Raw genomic sequence first — 12,853 nt, 5'->3', positions numbered from 1 at the left:
CAGGAATTGGTACTGCATTGTCTCAAAAGCAAAAAATTCTCCTATTTCTTTCAGTTCTTTCTGAGCGATTGAATTCAATATTGAACCCCATGAATTTTAAAGTAATACTTCTCTCAAGTTTAAGCTGATTGAGAAATTGAGGGTGCAAAGAGCACATTGAGGGGAATAGTTACAAGAAGGAGAGGGAGTGTAATAGAAAAAGCCAGAGCATAGCTCTTGACAAAGGACTGCAGAAGTCAGCACAAAATTCAGTAGCGTGCACAAGTCCTAATCCCAGTCCACCTACACTGGTTGACAGATGTGATGCCAGGAATTAGAAATATGGAGCTCTTTCATTCGGGCAAAGATGAAATCCCAACAAATATTAGACCCCTGTGGAAAATGTGACGTTTTTCAATCTTCTAGTGGTTTTGTAGTATCACATTTTAAGATATTGAGGCATTAGAAATGCTTTTGAATTAACGGATGCACATTCTCTAAGTGACAGAGAGCTCACCTCTCCTTCCAAAAAATACATTCCACTCTCCTCATACCTCAAATCCTTTCAGGGCTCTACGGGGCTAAAGTTCACTAGCTTTACCAGATCTCATTTTCGTGCATGGCTGTGCTGGCTGTTATTATTAGTGTGGCAGCCAGCCAGCTCAGACGCCCTATCTACCTACTGGAGACCCCCCCCCCTCGTTCCCCTTGAGGTGAAAGGCCCAAACCTCGGTCTTTAATCTGTAGTAGAGTAGGTAATGTATGCCACTTTATACTCTGTCCCCCCCTCCGTGTGTGTTTGTCCTTTGCTCATTGTGTCTGTCAGTCTGGAGGGAAAAGTGACCACCAGCGCAAACAGTCGAGATCTTCATACCTGCAGTTTACAGGGGCAGAGCAGCCATTGTCAGCCCTTCAGGATAGTTACCCCATTTCTGTCTCTATTCCTTCTCTCTTTCTGTGGTTATGTGACTTTGGGATCCATTGCCAGAAATTCCAGGAAACCCTAGAGCTTCATGAGACATAACAAAGCTCTCTCTCTTCCCCTGTCTTTGTCTCTTTCACTGTAGATTACACTATGTTTCTCTGTCTGCCTTCTGCAGGCCTGGAAGCTCCAAAGCTCATTCTCCCTGGGAGCTGAAAGTAATTTTTATTCAGTGGCTGATTGACTCATATCATACAATTTTAAATGCTGGAGTTACTTACTTTTAATGCGTGTGCTAATTCCAGACCACACACTATTTAGACCATGGAAGACGCAATCATCATTGAATGCCATTAGCATGATGTGGCATTTACTGCTAAATTGAGGATAAAATTCAGCTTTAGAGGTTAATACATGTGCGGTATTTAAGCCTCCTAATTCCTAAATTTATTAGAATAACACATATCTCAGACAGCCATGAAATTGTAAATAATTGAGCGGTGCTCTTAGGAGGCTTCTCTGGTTGCTCCGTCGAGGTTGCTGCTAGCTTTTTTTAGCTGATGGCAAAACTGGAAATGAGATTTGGTTCACAAAGCAGCAGAGCGAAATGGGAATAAATCCAAAACCACAGCTGACCTCCCCCCGACCTCCCCCCCCCCCTGACACTAATCTGTCCATGGGGGGTTCACCCATCTCCTCTCCCTCGAAATTGTCTCCTCCACCTGGGTCAACCCTGCTCTCAAACACATAGATGCATGTCTGAACCCCCTCATGCACACAGACAGGCACCTACAGACATACCTTTCCACCCCCACCCACCACCCACCTCGTGTTTATGTTCAGAGCTTGAGTGACTGGTATTTCATTTCGGCCTGCCCGGAGCCCTTTTGCACAGTTTGGCTTGGCCAGTGTACCATTACTGGTCATTAACTCTAACCTGAACTAATAGGGGCCCATTTTCCAAGGTGGTCTCCCAGGTGGCTGTCACAGGAGTGAGTGGCACTGCGGGGCTCGGGGTTTGACTCAGCCACTCTGAGGCTCATGAAAAAAATCTGCGAGCCAGACTGGACGCAGACCTTGATAACAAGAAGCTATTGTTCATGGGGGAGCGTCTGGGTGTTTTGTCTCTCATTAAGGCAGGTTTAATGAGGCCAGCCAGAATGGGCACCCCATCCCATCCCTCCTCTGCACTCTGCTGTATTTGTACCTTATTCAACATCTGATCCAATGAATCATCAACAATCATCCCAAAACCATTTGCTCCCCCATAAATAAAACCAAGTCAGGCCAAGAAACGTGATTTACTGATATATTGATTTTCAGCCAGTAGAACCAGTACATCACTCAGGGCAATATTCACATTGGCTGATGTGGATATACTTCATACAGATATATTGGTATCAGGTTATGTGCCTGCTGTTGGTAAAGAAGACATTGGAGTAAATACTGTATGTTTGAGGCTATTTAGGAACAGGGTTACCACGCAATGACAGGTCTTTGTATTTAAGAGATCATAATCAAAAACATAAAGGAAAACAAACCTGACCAAAATATCATTACCAGATTTCTCTTTGAAAACATCTAAACATCAAATACGGATGTTGGTAAATTAGTTTGGTTATAGTAGTAGGTTTTTCCTTTAGCACTTGGGGCAAGTAAGAATTGTTGTCATAGTTGTTTGATCTGCAGATTTCTTTTATTTATCATTTGACCAAAGTGACATCTGACCAACAATCCAACATCCTAACGAATACGATTCTGCAACCACAAAATATTTGACATTTTTTCCATCAGGAATTAATGTAACAGTCAATTGTCTGTTTTCTTTCTAATAGATACTGCTCTAATACAAACCATCACACTGACTGATTCCAGAGCAAAATACTTAGAAATACATAGATTGTATTTATACATTGTATATGAAAATGTAGGGGTGCTGACGTGAACTTTTTGTAATTCTGTCTTGCCATTAAAGGCCTCTAATCTTCATGTGAGCAAACTTGGCCGCTACGAAGACATTCAAGATGCAAATGATTTTAGCATAAAGCTATGCATGTTTTAGCTGTGCTCTCCTCCGTGTGACATGTGTCATCATTAATCAGAAGAGAAGGAGCCATTAGTCTAAATGTGGGGGTAATTAATCCACGCTTGCACTCCATTAGACATCATGCTCAATTTGTGCCGAGAGCTGTGTACGGGGTAAATAAGCTGAGACAACGGGACCCACAGCTATTATTCCTGGATAGCATGGCATCTCAGCAGCTCTGATACTGCAGAGGTGCTGAAGTGCATCTCAAAGAAAGCTTTGCACTAAATAAGTGAGCACACACACAGTTCAAGTGGATATTACACCTTAAATCTAAAGTGGAAAGAAATGAATTACTGTCTATATGAAATAATTGTATTCATGTGTCTTCTTACAGTACGCAGGACATTTGTGAACTTTGCTGTCTGATCAGAGGATATGCATATGTATCTCAGTCATAAAATATGTGACCGGACTTGAGCATTAAAGCCAAACCATAAGCCTCCAACAAGGTTAAACTGCAGTAGGGCATACAGTATGAATCAGCCCTTAGTTTAATAAGTACCATTTGGCTGTCACCTCGGCGGCTGTAGAGCTGCTCTATTACAGTAAAGCCCCTCCAGTACAGAGCTGGGGTTATTCAATAAAAACCTGACTGAGTGTTTCTCCCAATCACCACTGGCAGATCTCTGATGAGGTAAAGAGCTCTCCTATGCCAGCCTCTGTCCCTGCGGAGCACTGTCTGATTAAAATGGTTTTCTGAGAGCATATTTTTGTTCTCCTTGTCCCCTTGCCAGACCCGAGTTTGAGTACAGAGAGAAAAATTGACAAATTACCTAATGCATACTGAATGAATCCACAAAAAGCAGATCTAATCTGTAAAGGTCTCCTGTAGGTAGATAGATGAGAGTGTTGAATTTCTGTCTTTTTTTTTTTTTTTTTTGTAGAAATAGTTGGTGTCCATGCCTCAAAGACACAGGAAGAGGAGAATGCTGAAAGTGTGCCTAAACATACTCCACATTTGTTACCCACCGCACTCACGAACACACACTTATCTCCCTACAGTCCTGTGACATGTGAAGTGGAAAGAAATGGCAACAGAGGAGTGGCGCGCTAACTCCGGCTTTCTTACTCTTCTGTCCTCTCGCCTCGCTTGTAATACATTCCTGAGCAGTCCTTGGAGGCTCATATGTAAATGCCTGAGTATGCTTCTGATTAGGAGGCACAAAGAGTACACTCTATAAATGCACTCCTAAACAATTACCACTGCTCCTGACTGCAGCCCCGACACAGACCTCAGACTGTGGTGCTGCCTTGCTGGCTTATTCAGGTGGCAAAAACCGATTCAGATCATTTACAACTGTGTGCCTTACTATAACACACATGTCTCCAGAGTCTGTGAAATAGTTTGATACATCATGAATAAATTTGAATTTTTCATCCTTAAACTAGACAGTCACTTCATTAAATGATCAGCCGACCAAATAGAAAAATTAGCCACCTGCACTTTAATCTGTTAAAGCTGCTATATAATCAACATTAATCAATATTAACAATGAAACAAATAGATGTGTAATGTGAAAATGGTCCTCATACTATAATAACACGCCAAGAGAATAACAACTCAACTCTGCGGTTGTGCTCAGACACACTGAGAGTTCTGGTGCTATTTTAGTGTCTTTCAACTCCTTGTCTTGGTTTTATGACCTTGTGTATTGAGACACACTCACTGATTAGTGTCGTTTCCAGATACATCAGGCTACTCATTCTGCTAAGCCCATTTTACACTATCTGACAAACTCCAAAAGGTAGATAAAGCAGATAAAGTTAGAGACTAGCTAGGAAACAAAATAAACCACTCAATGAACATTAGGCTTAAACACACAGTATGTAACTTCTACCATGAGGAATGGGGGGTATCTCAACTAAATCAATGACAAAAGACTGCATGAAATAGCAGGCTTCTCCTGGTTTGGGTTCCTTCAGAGTTACAGGTCAACAGACTTTAAGATTATAACGGTTAAAAGAAGTCATTGTGTTACACCTACAATGTACAGTGGACATGAGACGTCAGAAAAGGTTTGGGCGCTGAGATTCTACTTAACTTTGATTTGATGTTTTCTCTAACACCTCATGAACCAGACGTTCAGTTCAGGAGGTTGGCAGCTGAACTGTCTGTAGATGTGTCCTCCGTCTCTATAACAACGGACCAGGGGATTAAAACCGGTAAACGAATAAAGCAGTTTCACTTTAAAAGTCATTGATTCTCAGGCGCTCTGCGGTGCACAGGGAGTCGCTGTAAATTGAGACTGCTTGACTTTGTTACTTTAATAACTTATGAACAAGACGTTCAACAGATTTCTACCGGCAGACCAATTATCCACAGGGGCGTTCTCCTCTCCAAAACAAATGGGCCAGGGGATTAAAAGTGGTAAACAAAGAAAGCAGTTTTACTTAAAAAAAAAAAAAAAAAAAAGAGGGCACAAGACAGGATGTCTTCGGTGGCTAGGAGCTGACTTGCATTACATTTCCTGTCTTTCTCCAGGTTTAAGAATAGCTAGAAACATTTGGGATAATATAAGTCTAGTACTGTTAGCCTAGTTGTTTTAAACATTTGAATGTTACATGTTGTAACTTCATGAATAGTCATGAAACACTATCCAACTGAATGCTAATGCTGCTGTGTTGCATGGCTGTGCAACTGTTTGCGTTTGCATTAACGTGTTAGCATGTGTCAATGTGCGTGTCTGGGAAATGTTTACAACTTTTTAATGACAACCCTTAGGGAGTCAAGAAATATTTCATTTCTTTGGTTTAAGGCTATTTCAAAGCAAAAAACACAATAATATACAATGTTTCACTGAACAATTAACTAATTAATCAAAAAATAATCACAGATTCTATGATAAAATAATAATTGCTTGTCTCAGCCCTGCATTAAGTTGTGAGACTGTCAGACAATGCCGTGCTCTCCTTAGATTTTACACCAAATAAACGCTCAAAGAATTAGAACTTGGTTGGAATAAAAAAAAAAATTGTCTCTTTGATGCTCTTCCAAAGAATGAAACAGAAGTCTGACTCATGTGAATACCCATCTAAGGACACAGTGATTGTTTTATGTGTATGAGGTAAGTCCTCACTTTCATCATTACCACATACAAGGCTGATCTTGCTCTCGCCAGTTCTCACTCCCATGATGGCCGACGTCCAACGTGGACTCTCCAAGCTGTCCTTCGCGTTTGCCGTGCACACTCCAGCACACACCCAGCCGGCATAGCCACGAGCATAAATCCAGCAGGCCTATAACTGACCCACACACAGCCCTGTCTGTTTTCCCCCATGCGATTCATAGAGCGGTTAACCTTGCTAACTGTGTAAACACATGACCTCACTGGTCATGTGTTTACACTCAGTGGTATTTTTCACACACGCCGCTGGGATTTACATCACCTTATTACCTCCATGTTCCCTTAATTACCCATTACCCTAAAATATGGGACTTTTAAAAGGTGATTTGACAGGCTCTTGATTAGCAGTGTTTGTTTAGTTTCGGGACGCAATGGGAGGAAGACGATAGGCTGAGAGAAGAGAGGAGGAGGAGGAAGAGGAGGAGGAAGGTGAAGAGAGGACAGGAGGGGAAGAATGGAAAGCTGGCGAAGAGAGGAAGCAGGGAGAAGTGAGAATGAACATTATAGTATTCACATCTTTTTTGGGGAGAAATGGGCTGAAGTAGAGTAGATTGGTGTCAAACGAAAGAGAGAGTCCAAGGGAAAGTTAATGTAGCTGTGCAGAGAGACAAGTGAGGTGGTTTCTCCGCCACAGGGACACACTGTGCACGTCTGAGGTCCCAGTGGGAGGACGCCGAAAGGAAAACACAAGGCCAATCAGCTAACAGAGACATTTCCTGTGCTTGTTTTATCAGATGAGAAGAAGCCCAAAGGCTAAATGTCCCTCTCAACAGTGTTGTACACTCTCCGAATAACCCGCTTTGGGGAATGAAGGGGAGAACATGCGTCTTTGTAGGATGACATCAGAAGCGCTGCTTAGGAGCACTGACCTCACTCTCGCACAATCAATCATCCACAAAAACCACAAGAAATGTAGACCACATGAGTAAGAGAGGAGGTTTTACCTTTTAAGATATAAACCAAGGCTGCTTCATGAATTAAATCATCACCCACTTTTTTTTTTTTTTTTTAAAGATTTAGTTAGAGGGAAAGGAATACAATTGTTTTTTATAGCCAGGAAACTTCTGATGGAGCTTGGCATCTGGCAACTAGCAGATGGCAGACCAATATGCCAATTACTAACACTGACATGCCATGCTGCCTATTAGGCAATCTGGCCTTGAGTGATAGCACTTTAAAGTCAGAAAATGACACGAGTGAGAGGCTGATCTAACAAACCCTCTTTATCAGAGTGTGACTAAAGCCCAGAGGAATTCAAACACAGGTCTTTCATGCCCACATGACCGCCTCAGTCGGGAGAGTGGAGGTTTGGGAAATAGTTTGGAAAGAAAAGTCGTAAAGATAGGAAATAGTATCACTGTGAAATTCTCCTTGGATGCAAAATGTATTTAATCTGCGGCTTGAAAACAGCAACGTAAATGTGGTTTGATTAAATAAGACTAATACGGTGGTGAATCTATTATAGGCCAGTTTATGGGTCAGCTAAAAGACAAATAAAAGAAACAAGAGTAGCATTCTCCATCACCCCAGAGACAAGCTTAGTCTAACGGTGCAGATCGTCCAAGAGCGCTGGATATTCCCCTACACAACTGCTTCATGTCATCTTGGCTGCATGATGGGGAACAACAAACAGAATATAAAGCTAAATTACACAGAGGGAAATTTCATGGCTGGAGAGAGGTTGCTCTTTTTAAAATGGCAAATAACAGGAATTTTGAATTTACATCACAAACATCTGCAAAACTCGTACTGCATATTTTCCAGGACCTAAATAAACATCATCTAAGGTTTCATGCCCTCGTGTGACTTCACAAGCAATTAAGCAGCACTACCAGTTTTTTGTCTCTCCCACTTGCTGACCGTCGTTACTCCGTGAAGGAGTTAAGGATTCCTTTCCAACCCCGAGATCTGCTCGCCCGTCCAAGCTCACCATATTATACAACTTAGTGTGCGGTTCTGGATGCAGCGCATTCAAATTACATGCTATCGGATTCAAAGGAGAGGGGGAAACAGAACCAGTACACTGCAGGGCTGGAGTCCAGGACCAGAGTCCCATGAGCGCTAGCTGCATGTCAATCACAATCACTTCAAATGAGCTGAACCCTGTCCTACTCCTGCTGTTGTCCAGAAGACACAAACCTAAAGCCTAGACTAACTCTGTTCCAAGCAAGTGGTGGACATCGATGACAAGGACACCATTGATGAAACAGAGAGCAGTCATTTTTGCCTGTGGTTCTGCACTCATATCCATCTCAAACCAGACTCTTCGAACAAAAAAAAAAGTCTGCATAAAATTAAGCCAAGGGGCAAAAAGTCCAGATCACAGGAAACATGCTTGACATAGCTTCACTGGTCCGTTATGAGAAGAAACCAGAAAATAGTTGTGGCACCTGCTGTGCAGAAACAATGTATGTTTGGACCGACGTGTCAGCATGTGACCAGTGGAAACCGAACCACATTTGAAAAACCGTGACACCAAACACAGTATAGGTAAACATCTATTTAAAAAAGAACTGAACAGTCTGATCATTTGTGTTAGAAAATTATCTTTGCCAGTTTTCCACTCTATTCAAATTCAGTTTGCCACTTGGTTGGCTGCCTCAGCTCAGTGGTGGTAAGAAACTATTGCCTTGCAGGGAAACTCTGGATTCCTGCTTTGGAACTTGATACTGTGCTGAATTATGAGTATCTAGGATCAAACTATAACAAAGCACCCACATATACTGCATGCATGTAAACACATATGTGCACACGGGCAGATCTGTGAATGCTCTACGCTTTCGCAGATGTTGATTATGATGAGAACAAGGCACAATAATCACCTGATACAACATTTAACATTAATCAAGTGTATGAGAGAAGGGAGGGGGTAGGAGAGGGAGCCAGCGTACAGTAACTAGAAGCCTTCACCGCACTGTGCAGTCCAGAGCCAGACTCCGGAAATGCATGGCAGTGTTCCCTACATCCTGCCCGCCCAGCCCTAACCTTGGCCCTGGCTCTCGCCCCACACTGCCAAAACCCTGTTATCACTCTGTGCAATTACCTCCAGATTCCTCTGCACCCATATCATATCATGCCAATTATAAAATCCCCTACTAAGTACACTACAAAGCACTACATGCATTTGACTGTAAAGCCTGTTGTTATCTGTGTGTTTCAGCCCAGAAATAGCTGTGTGTGAATGAATGTATGCATTGATGTGAACATGCATGCAAACACTGGGTGAAAAAGCAACAACTTTGATTCCCGAAAATTTTTTGAATTGGGGTCCAAAAAGCCAGAGACCACTTTGGGAAAGCGGCTTATATTGCCAGCAGTAACACATGAACATAAAATGTGTCGATTGATAGTTAATGAACACTGGTAAAGAAGCCAGCAGAGAAGTGTAAACAGTTAGCAAGATTGAGGTTAAATGTTGAAGTAGACCAATGCTTGACAACTTAAAATGAATGGATATCTAGTTGAAATAGTTAACTGACACTATTGACAGCTGATTAAAACATAGCAGTGTATCCCTACATTCAGAAGGGGAAGCCCGATCATGAAGTCACAAATAAATGACTCTGCAGAGGGCTTTTAATTTGAAACAATGGATTATGCTGCCACCCTGCTGAGACAAGTGGGGGAAAGAGAGAATAAGGAGAAAAAACGAGAAGAATTAGCTAGCATTAAGCAACATGCACACACCCATTGACAACCAAACCCTGCACCGACCACCAGGCTGCCACATTGGTGAGTGCTACTTTCTTTCTTCAAGAGAAGAAATGGTATATTCAGTTATCTTATTCTCAAATATCTATTTTTTCAGCACTTACATCACTTAATCACCTCTAAAGCAAATTATGGAGCCAATAAAAACAAATGTGTACTGACCGATTAATGACGTCATCTCATCTATTTATAAAACATCATGTGATCAGTTATAGCTACAAAATGTATGTCAGCTTGCCACAGTAGAACCATTGGTTACATAACCTTTGAAACAAGCCACAACTTTACTGTGATATAGGTTCTGATGGTTAAAATAGTAATCTGCAGGAAGCAGCAGTTCAAATGACCGACCACATCTGGAACATGATGATGTTGGGCTCATCCCACAGGGCTGTGGTGGTACATCAGACAAAAACCTCTGGTTAAGCACTGTACCGGGGGATTGTCATGCACTGCATTCCAGAGGCTATTCCAATCATCTGTCACCAGGTTGGGCCTGCGCCTTATAAGGAGTGGAGGGCATTCTCCACGTGTTTTCCAAACACTGCACAACTTATCAGATACAGTTTCATGGACAATTACTATGCTGTCTCTAGCCTGAAAGCATTCAAAAAAAAAAGAGGAGAAAAAAAAGAAGAGAACCTACAGATTTAGCGTCTCCAGCCCCCTCCCTCCACCCTCGTCCATTCTCCATGCTTCCTTTTCACAGATACTACAATGTAATAAAGCCGAGATCAAAAGGCTTGCTGTCCAACTCAACCACAATGAGATTTGAAGAGTCTCTTTCGCCTAAGGGGTAGTGGAATTATAAAGAACGTGATACCTTGAAATGATGAGGGGCGGATTGATCTGGTGAATGAGCAGGCCTACCTTTGGCTAAACTTTGTCTGCAGGAGATGCTGTTTGTGTTTAAAGTTCATCCCCCAGAGGACAACTGCAATCTGTAACTCAGCACAATCTTACGGTCAGATTTGATCTTTGAGGTGCATGCGGCATGATGGTAGCCATATGAGGCCCATCTTTGCCTTTGGCCAAGTCTGTACACTTTCCACATGTCAAGATTTCAACAGGTTTTCTGCTGCTATGGGTCAAGAACACAGCTTCTCTTTAGACTCTGGGGGGATGCTATTGACAAAGGGGTGCTAGAAATACACAAAAACGATATGTGTGTGTTTTGGAAATGTTGTGTTCCAGCTTTGAAAAGTTGTCTCAGGCAGTAGTCAGTGCCATGTCGGCTGCTGAGCCGCTGAGAAACTTGGCAGGCCCGGGTCTGGAGACACCCACCCCTCCCCTCCCCTCCGTCCTGAATACTTTGTTCGATAAGAATCTGAAGGAGTGAGCGCGCATAACAGGAGCGGACCGAGGCTCGGCTTTTCTCTTTGTGTTGTCCCGCGGTTAACACAACATTTACGTGACAGCGTCCACGCTCGAGCCGTAAAAAAAAAAAAAAAAAAAAAAAAAAGTTTCTTACGGCGAGTTTTCACTTCGCCTGCGAGTTGACTGCTAGCGTGGAAAACGCACGGAAAAGGGAGCGGCAAGATGTTGTGAAAAGTATCAGCAGCAGCAGCAGCGGCAGCAGCAGCAGCAGCCCATGCGCACAGTGGAGACCCGGAATGTGATAATCTCCCATCGTCAAATAACACATCGTATTTTACTTTCGCCGAGAGCATCACTCGGGTCGTGAACTTTTCCGACCGTGCGCGCGCGTTAGAGTAAGTAAGTTATGCAAAGTGTGCGGGCGGGTTTTTTTGCTCTTACCTGTGGATCTTAACGGGACAAAGTAGCTAGAGCTCTTGAGTTGAGTGAGAGGAGAGAGAGCCAGTCTGCAGTCGGTCCAGTCCACTACTACTCTCAATGATAAAACCAAACTGAATACCCGCTCAAGCCCCTCCCTTTTAAGATATAATCGCACATCTACTCTTGGCTGAGTTGTCCGCTCTCGAGAACGCTAAGCTCTCAGCTCAGACTTCACTCACAAAGCATTTTACTAAGCCTGTCTGAGTCCGAAATGAAAAATGAAAAGTGTCAACTCCGCGAAGAACCAGCGCAACACTCCCCAACAGCCACAGTGACTTCATAGGCTGAAAAGTGCCCTTTTCTGGTTATCCTTCGGGGGGCCTCTGAAAGAAAATCATCTGTCAGGAGTGATCATATGAAATGTTAATCTTGGACAAAAGGGAGGGCTGATTGCTCACAGGCAGAGCACTAGGCCCTGAAAGGTCTCATATTTACATTGATGTGGTGGCAACTTCATAAAAGTGGTGCAATTGACCTCAAGTAACCACTGACACTATTATCAATATTATACTGTAATATTACACTTTTTCCATGTAAAACAATTGTAGGCTGTACTCTGCTAACTCTACACAGGCTAACATGTGGCCGCAGTGTTGAGTCACAGAGCTCACTCATTTCTGTAGGCCTATATCAGGAGGTCTCTTAACAACAGCTATTCTGAAAAATGTCAGACAATGACAGACTTTAAATCTGTTTGCTAAATTCCTTGACCATTTTCTAATCCAAACAGATGTGGTATCTAGCCAGCAGCAAATTTTAGTTCAGTGCTCAGTTTGACCAATGAAAACCAATATTAAACATGTATTACTTTCAATATTTCATATTTGAGTATAACGTAGCTTGTTTAAATTTCGCTTGTATTTTGTGCAAAGTCATGCTGGCAGCGGTTAGCATTCTCAAACTAAATCATTTAGTTTTAGTTTAGTTTTGTAGTTAACAATGAACACAACCAAATACACTTTACAGTGTGGACAAGAAATACAGTACCGAATTAAAGGGGATATATTTTTTAATGTATTATTAGTTTTCTGAACATGTTTTTTTTTTTGCCGGGAGTGGGTGGTGGTGATTGTTGCTTGCCAAGAGCTGCAGCCAATGTAGAGTTTACAGGACAAGAAACTATAATACGCCCTCTGAGCAGATATATCCTCAGGGCAGTTTGGAAACTACAATGAACCGTTATCTGAAAGTGGTGAGACGAGCCGCCACAAGCTGGTTAGCACGCAAAGT

General features: G+C 42.5%; 1 protein-coding gene across 1 annotated transcript in view; it reads right to left on the bottom strand.

The window, feature by feature from the left end:
- cald1a (caldesmon 1a) overlaps positions 1-11,822 on the bottom strand; it is a 57,587-nt gene extending 45,765 nt beyond the window's left edge. Inside the window, exon 1 of the mRNA XM_083999761.1 lies at positions 11,585-11,822. The gene's annotated coding sequence lies outside the window, so the exon portion shown is untranslated. The remainder of the gene's footprint in view (positions 1-11,584) is intronic.
- Between the last annotated feature and the right edge of the window lie 1,031 nt (positions 11,823-12,853).

The sequence above is a fragment of the Trachurus trachurus genome (genome assembly GCF_905171665.1).
Source record: "Trachurus trachurus genome assembly, chromosome: 23".
NCBI classification, from domain to species: Eukaryota; Metazoa; Chordata; class Actinopteri; order Carangiformes; family Carangidae; genus Trachurus; species Trachurus trachurus.
The sequence above is the reverse complement of the archived record's forward strand: the minus strand, read 5'-3'. Positions and strand labels throughout refer to the sequence as shown.